Below are 7,787 nucleotides of genomic sequence, written 5' to 3'. Positions count from 1 at the left end.
CTCTTTCCAACACATTTTTTTTTCAATTTTAATTATTTATTGACATGAATTTGAAATTAAAGATGTAATTTACATTAGGCTAAAATAAAAATTTACAAAATTTGAAAACGAATTGTCATACATGAGAAATTGTTCTTTGATGATGGTTCCATGGAGAAAACTCCAAACTTTAAAAAAAAGCATGAAAATGGTACTACAATCTCGGTGGTTAGATGAGTTAGTAGGAGAAAATGCAATAAAAAAAAAATTAAAAGTGAAATCCACATATTTAATTTAACTTATTTAGCAGGTTACTAACTTGCTTAAACTAGTATGAGCAAACTACCCCTATACTTTGGTTGGTTGGTTAATTCTAAATAAAAGCATATATAGTTTATATTAAAATGAGAAGATGGCCAATAGTTTAGATTATTTTTTTTACTTTTTGCTGGATTTGTCCCAACCTGTTATTCTGAAACCAAGCGAAAGTATTTTCTATTTTTCCCCATTTATTTCCTTAGTCTGATGCTATTTTCCCTCTATACTGTTCGGCACACGTATAATACATTTAGCAACAAACTTCCAAATAAGTAGACAGCATAACAATATGAGGTGTAAAGGAGAGAAACCAGCAGTCGCATAATACTAATTGTCATAACATTGTGTAAAAGATTTCATGTCTGCCCTATGGCTGGATGCAAAAATAAGATTATGAATACCATGAAAACCTTTATTGCCTTGTAACATCCATAATCTTGAACCATCTCCCATACTAAGAAGATTAAGGGGTGCTCTCCATTCCTCCCCACAAACCTTTTTCTCAAGCTTTCAAATTAGCCATTCATCTGTCAAAAAAAAAAAAGAAAAAAAAGGAATTTAGCCATATATAAACATTCCGATTCCCACAATAAAGTTCAAGGGAATAAGCACTATAAAATTGGAGATAACCTTAACTCTATAACCAATGCTAATTACTTTGATTAATTCACTGTTGTTTGCCAGAACAAATAATGCTGCTCCATGCGCTTCTACGTGCATGGAAATTGACCCTTTTCTTATATGATAGTCTTTTCCGCTCCAAACTTCTCCGCATTTGGATAAATCTTTGAGTTTCACATCAGGAAGTACCTTTGCCAAATTTGACAAGTGCGTTGTTATTTTTGTCTTCCCTTCGTTTAGATTAAAAAAGGCGAGATACACTTCTCCTGAAAATATAGATGACATTATAAAACATAAATACATCTGAAAGCCAATTTAGAGTAAATAATTGGATATGTAGTGCTTAAATTTTGCACAATATGCACTGTTGTTAAGTCTAGAAATTAAATCAAACCTTTTCTTCCAGTGGCAACCAAGAGCGAATTCCTTTAGGGAAAGCGTTAGCTAAAGGACCAAAAAAACAGAAAAGAAAAAATAAGGAGCACATTTAAGTTAATCTAATTTTTAAAGTACACCCAAAAAAAAAAAAAAAAAAAAAAAAAAAAAAAAAAAAAAAAAACTTCAAAATACTACCTTTCACCGTCTTTACAATTGCACATAAACCAGAATAACTGTTCGCAAGGGTGCCATTCATATTTAATTCCCACATCTGAAAATTTAGCTGCATTAGCCCTTGATAGGAAAAGTTCCTCTAGTATAGATATACCACTGTATATTAGTACAAAACTTTGGACAACATGCATTAGCCGAGTCTCAACATCATAAACTACCTTTGATCTGCGCAACACACTGACATAAGTGCATAACTACCTATTTACCTGCCCAACATGGGCAAGAATGTTTCTAGGGACTTGCACCCTGAATCTCACCTTCGAGTATGGCTCCTTAAAAGCTCACCTTCGAGTATGGCTCCTTAAAAGGACCACTGCTCATGGCCCGTTTGTTGGTAATAAATAGTGGTGTGAGAAAATTCCCATGCCAATGTCTATGGTAATACTTTGCCTTCACCCCTACCATAAAAAATTATGAAGAAAAACACGGGAAATGGAGTTGCATCACCATGAACATTGGCACATAACATATCTCACAAAATTACATACAAGTACATTACCATTTCTGCAAATTATTTCCTACCAAATGGGATGCTAGATATATCCTTCAGAGTATTTTAGCATATATATACTGCATTTTAAACAAAAAACTACCTGATTGGAATCCCTTTTGCATGGAGATGAAGACCCCCTCTTGAACTCTTGTGAAGTAAGTCTTTGTCTAGAAGAAGCCTCAATACACAGTTCTGCCTCGGACGTTTCTAATAGATGAGTTTTTGCATCATATTGTGTTCCATAGTGCTTTTCATCTCTAGAGAACCATTTCATTAGGATAAGAAAAGCATAAAGCTAACAATAAGAAAATTTGAAGGTTATATTAAAGGAACTAGATTAGTTACGATGTAACAATAAGAAAATTTGAAGGTTATATTAAAGGAACTAGATTAGTTACGATGTAACTTGTGCTTTTCTTTTGTATACGCAGAAGGGCGCCTCATTGATTTCAGAATTATCTTTCCAGCAAACTTGGTTAAAACCGTGGTCAACAGATTTAATTAACCAGCCTTTTGCTTTAGGTTCCTTGCAACTCTCAAGAGCCAACGAACTTGTGTGAAAACTTTGAATGTTTTCCTTATGTGATGAATGAGATGAGGGGTCACTTTTGGTAGAATCAGAGCTCGTAATGAAAGGAAACTGTAAAGGGAAAAAACCCCACAAATATCAGCTCATTAGGTTGAATTTGACAAATTAGTGCTTAAGTTCAGTATGAAGCAAAACAAACCTCCTGATTATGTGAACTAAAAGCATTGATTTCTAGAATGGTAGGATTAGTGATGAGATTATACGTGGTGTCATCAAGTTTTTGCATATCTCCTCCAAACATAAGTGGAGACTTGGCCATAGCCCACAAAGTTATCTGGTAATAAGTTTCACAACCCAAATAGTTAAGAAAATCAAGGTACAAAGACAATATTGTAAAGAATCACAGTTCATTCGTACAAGCTTTACTCACCTGAGTCTTCTGCTCATTGAAATTTAGCTTGCAATTCCTGTGTGGGCCTTCATTAGAACCTATTTGGTTTAGTTATTTAAGTTAATATTTAGCTAAACAATAAAATATAATCAAATTAAAATCCTTTTTCCTTTTAGGTCCATGATTGCACCAAAATCTAGCATTAATAAATCTATTAGCCAATTTCTGACAAACCAGAACCTCCCGTGCCAAGTTGAAGTGAAGATAGTTCTTATGTAATGGCCCTTAAAGATTAAAATCTCATGCAGGATAGGTTTTACAATCATATTGCACTTCTTCAGAAGCAAGACTTACCAAGTCCATAAAAGTCTCTTATAAAATTTCTTCTAAATTAAATACTTAGCCAAAAAAAAAAAATCCCAATAAACAAGCCACTTCTGTCTTTTTGTGGTCAAGCTATAAATTGACCATAATATCATATCATTGTACATCAATAAAAAAAATGTCTTATGATAAATCTAAAATAATAATTTTCAAGTCACTTAATAACTTAATTCAAATTTTATGGTTTAAGCTAGTAAGGTTTTACCATTCAAGTCAAATCAGGCCTTTATAAAGTACAGGAGGGTATTTGTGAGTGTGATTACATACCTGGATCAGTGAGTCACCCCAGTGGCAGCATATCTGAGTCCGGCCATGACAACCCCAACAGACCACTGGATCCTATCATCTTCGCAGCTGCAAAATCTCTGAACAAGAGGAAATAGAAAGGAGTAATAATATTAGTAAAGGAAAGTAGCCAAATTGAAAGAAGAAAAGACACTAGATCCACCCGAAGATATGCACATAGATGAACATGACAGTAAGAACCCAATTCACCTTGTTACGTTGAAGTGTGCAGCCACACTCCCCATGTGTCCCAATCATCTCCGGTTATTCTGTACATATTTACTAATCCACTAATTTCCTTGGCCATAGCAGGTGTGACACTTGTACCAGGGGATATAGAATATAGAATTGGACGTGAAAGTTTCCTAAGAACCTACACAGAGTCAAACATATTCTAGTAAAAGGTCTAACAGATATAGAGTAGGTTCTATGAATTAGCAGAGTTTTATAATCTCGATACCTCTGATACATAGCTAATTTCTTTTATATCCAAATCATCCCCGAAAACACAATCATTCTTCACTGGGATCAAGACAGGAATAATATGTAAGCAAAATAATGGGCATTAACATAATACTAAACAACCTAATGCATTATGTGACCTCGAGATTGATATAAGTTTGTACTTTATAAATACACATTCCAGACTTGTGACAAAAACTTAAAGTGAGAAAACATTATATCTCACTTGCAGAAGCATGTCAGAATGTCAGATGTTTATCTATTGCTCTTATTGAGTTAAAAAAAATATTGACATTCAAAGAAATCAAAACGAGATCCAGTAGTAAGCATTAGATATATTTTCCAGTACTGACGAATTGGAATGATCACGTCACACATTTTGTAAGACAATACCAAAATAATCTGATCTGAACAAAGGTATTAAAATGAAGAGCATGATGAACTTTGTACGAGAAGTTTAGTAAGCACTAAGCAGCCATAAAATTACCAAAATCAACTCCCCATTCAGCATATTGTTCATAAAGAGATCGTAAAAAAGCTTTTCCTGCTCCCAAATTTGTATTCACACTCATAAACCCATGTGACATCCACACACATTTCTTTTCTTTCATCCCTATATCAATTGCAGTCCATTTTCTTCCATTCTCAATATAAGCAGCTCCCTGAAGAGGGGAACCAAGAATAAAAATAGGAAAAACAAAGCAATCCATAGTTTATAGTGTTCATACTGTAATTATGCCTTAAATGGTCCAAGATTAACTAAACCATGTTACACCAGGCAAAAAATAACTTATTTTGCTCAGTCCTTAAGAGAACTTGATATAAAAGATAATATCAATGGAACAACTAACAAATGAGTCTCCGTATTGAAAACAATACCTTACTGGTGTCTAAGATAGGTGTGTTAGCATCTACTGCCTGTGTGCTTATTCCTCTCATAACATGAATTCCGAATTTCAACCCCATTTTATGCACTTTTTTGGCCACTTCGGTGAATCCTTTCCCACCCTTGGATGAAGGCCACCTATCAGGGTCAGGAAGCATTCTTCCCCATTCATCGATGACATCGAATCCTGAAGAATCTGTATAAGCTCCAGGTACCTTTTTTCTATACCAGAGGTAATCAACCACGACATACTGCAAGGAAATTAGGAAATTAAAGAAATTGTCAGTTCTAGGTAAAATGTCATTACAGAATGGTAGAAATGATAAATGAGAGGAGCAAATACTGTAAAAATCAAATCTATCACAACACAGACCTCATATCCATGAGCACGAAGCCGTTTAGCAACAAGTTCTGCATTTTTTTGAAATTCTTCTTCAGATATTGTCCAACAAAAGGAGTCATACGAATTCCATCCCCTTGGTGGTGTCACAGCATGTTTTGGATGTGCATGGCTTAAGCCTTTAGATGTTACCCTGTTAACGCAGCATTAATGTTAGCTCACCACACTTCTAAGCTCAACACATGTTAACAACAATACAATATAATCCCTTGAACTAACAGCATCTTACTATCTTCTTTCAATGCAATTTAACATGCTTGACTTACCACTACTCTAAAAGTCTCAAACCCCATTTTTCAAAATGTATCATTTACCTTAAATTAAAGCTTCTTTAACAAAAATTAGTAGCATCCTAGAGCTAAGCAACATGATAATAACCGAGAAAACCGATTTTTTAGTATATACTTATTTCACAATTGTCTCTTAAACCACATCTACACCATCCCAAACCTTTCCCAAAATTGTATGAACCCATTTCTATTATAAGATGTTGGGACAAATTAACATCCCACATACTGTAATTAATGAATCAATTGACAACAAACACATCCAACTTCAATTAAAAAAAATTAGCACAAAAGAACTATGCACAAACGATAATCCCACTTCAGAAATTATACACTTTCTGTCAAATTTAGCAGCTCTCAATCATCAAATTTTCTACTTAAACTAAAGTGGTGAATTACAACACCTTTATCTTCTAAGTTAAAAAAAAAGTAGTCCTATAATTACAACAACCAAAAATTGTACTAAAACACAACAGGTTAACATTTTAATAAGCCTAAAATTAAGGGATGCCCAAACTATTTTTTCCTCATCAAATTCTCAATTCTTGGACTTACATTAACAGATTTAAAGGAAAAAAAAACATTAACATACAGATTTAACACTAAAAGAGAAATAAAATGTTTCTGAAGCACACAAGGCACTGATGATGACGAGATTGGACTACAAGTCACGGGCACAAGCCACGAGACTATACCAACTAAACACGATTATTGTATAAAGCAGAAAGATTGATAGCAACTTGAAGCAACACAATAGACTCAGAAAATAAAACAAACTAAAAAAAAAAAAAAAAAAAAATAGTTTGAATATTTACCTGATAAGTAAAAGTAGAGAGAAGAGAGAGAAAAATGGAGATAGAGAGAAATTCATTGATACTGATCCGTTTTAATGACGTTATAATAAGTGGTACCTTAACTGAATGTATCCTTATTCTTTTATAAATAAATTTGGTATCTGAGTATATCCTTAGTCTTTGGTATTACTCCGTATATCGTATTCCTATCCTATTCTTTTACTCCGTAATCGTATCCCTATTTTTCCGTAATGGCGGTGTTACCGTTTGTTAGAGGCTTTTGTGGATGATTACAAATTAAAAATGGTAATCAAGATTAGTTTTATCTTATAAACAAGATTATAATCAAACAACAATTATGCTGCAGATTTAGGGAATGTGTGTTTTTTCATGGGGTTTGATGTTTGAGTATTTTTATAGCATAATGCAAGTTATCTTGGTATTACAGAAACAAAATAAGGCATGGCTGATTATTTTTGTTGAATTTGATTTCAATTGTAACTACATAGCTATCATTTATTATATTTTTTTTAATAAAAAGTTATTGAAATTTAAAATTGTTACTAGCTTTGTTATTAAAAGGAAAAGAGAGTTCCTTATCTCATCCCTTAAAATATTTTAGGACAAATAGAGAAAAACTAGGATCACCCATAACAAAGAGATACAATAGGATATGTAGATGATTAATTGGGTAAAACATAATGTATTATTACTTTTTTTTTTAATAGTAATACATTATTAGTTACCAATGATGTACAATGTTAGGTGTTATTCTTGGCATGCAAAACGAGACGTGTTCCTTGCTCATTATCAGACAATTACTTATTCACAAACCTATTGTGGTCTTGCGAAGCTAATAGTTTTCATGATGGCTTGTTGTATAATCTGAATTATACGTACACTAAGGGCCTGTTCTGATTTACTAAACTGAACTGAACTTATTGAGGGATATGTTGAACTTGCTACACATGATCAACTTATGACCACAACATTTGTTAGAGTCAGCAATCCGTGTGCCAAGTGACAAGTTAGCAAAGATTCTAACAGAATTCTGTTATGTTATGCTACACCTTTCATATATACATGGTGTACACCTTTTTTTTTTTTTTTTTTTTTTTTTGGGCTCATTTTAAGATTTTAAAATAAGCAAAAAAAAAATAAAAATAATAATTAATTGACCCGAAAATCACTATATAAACTTTTAAATGACTTGTTAGAGGGGTTGAGCAACAATTACCGAATCCCACTTATTTAGGAGACTTTAAGTGACTTATTTCCTAATTGAACCAAACAAATTAAAATATACTCGTAATCCTTTAATGTTTTTTTTTCCTCATTTGTTTTTT

General features: G+C 33.0%; 1 pseudogene; it reads right to left on the bottom strand.

The window, feature by feature from the left end:
- Positions 1-468: 468 nt before the first annotated feature.
- On the bottom strand, positions 469-6,575 carry LOC110708760 (annotated as a pseudogene).
- Between the last annotated feature and the right edge of the window lie 1,212 nt (positions 6,576-7,787).

Source organism: Chenopodium quinoa, unplaced genomic scaffold (genome assembly GCF_001683475.1).
Source record: "Chenopodium quinoa cultivar QQ74 unplaced genomic scaffold, ASM168347v1, whole genome shotgun sequence".
NCBI classification, from domain to species: domain Eukaryota; kingdom Viridiplantae; phylum Streptophyta; class Magnoliopsida; order Caryophyllales; family Amaranthaceae; genus Chenopodium; species Chenopodium quinoa.
The sequence above is the reverse complement of the archived record's forward strand: the minus strand, read 5'-3'. Positions and strand labels throughout refer to the sequence as shown.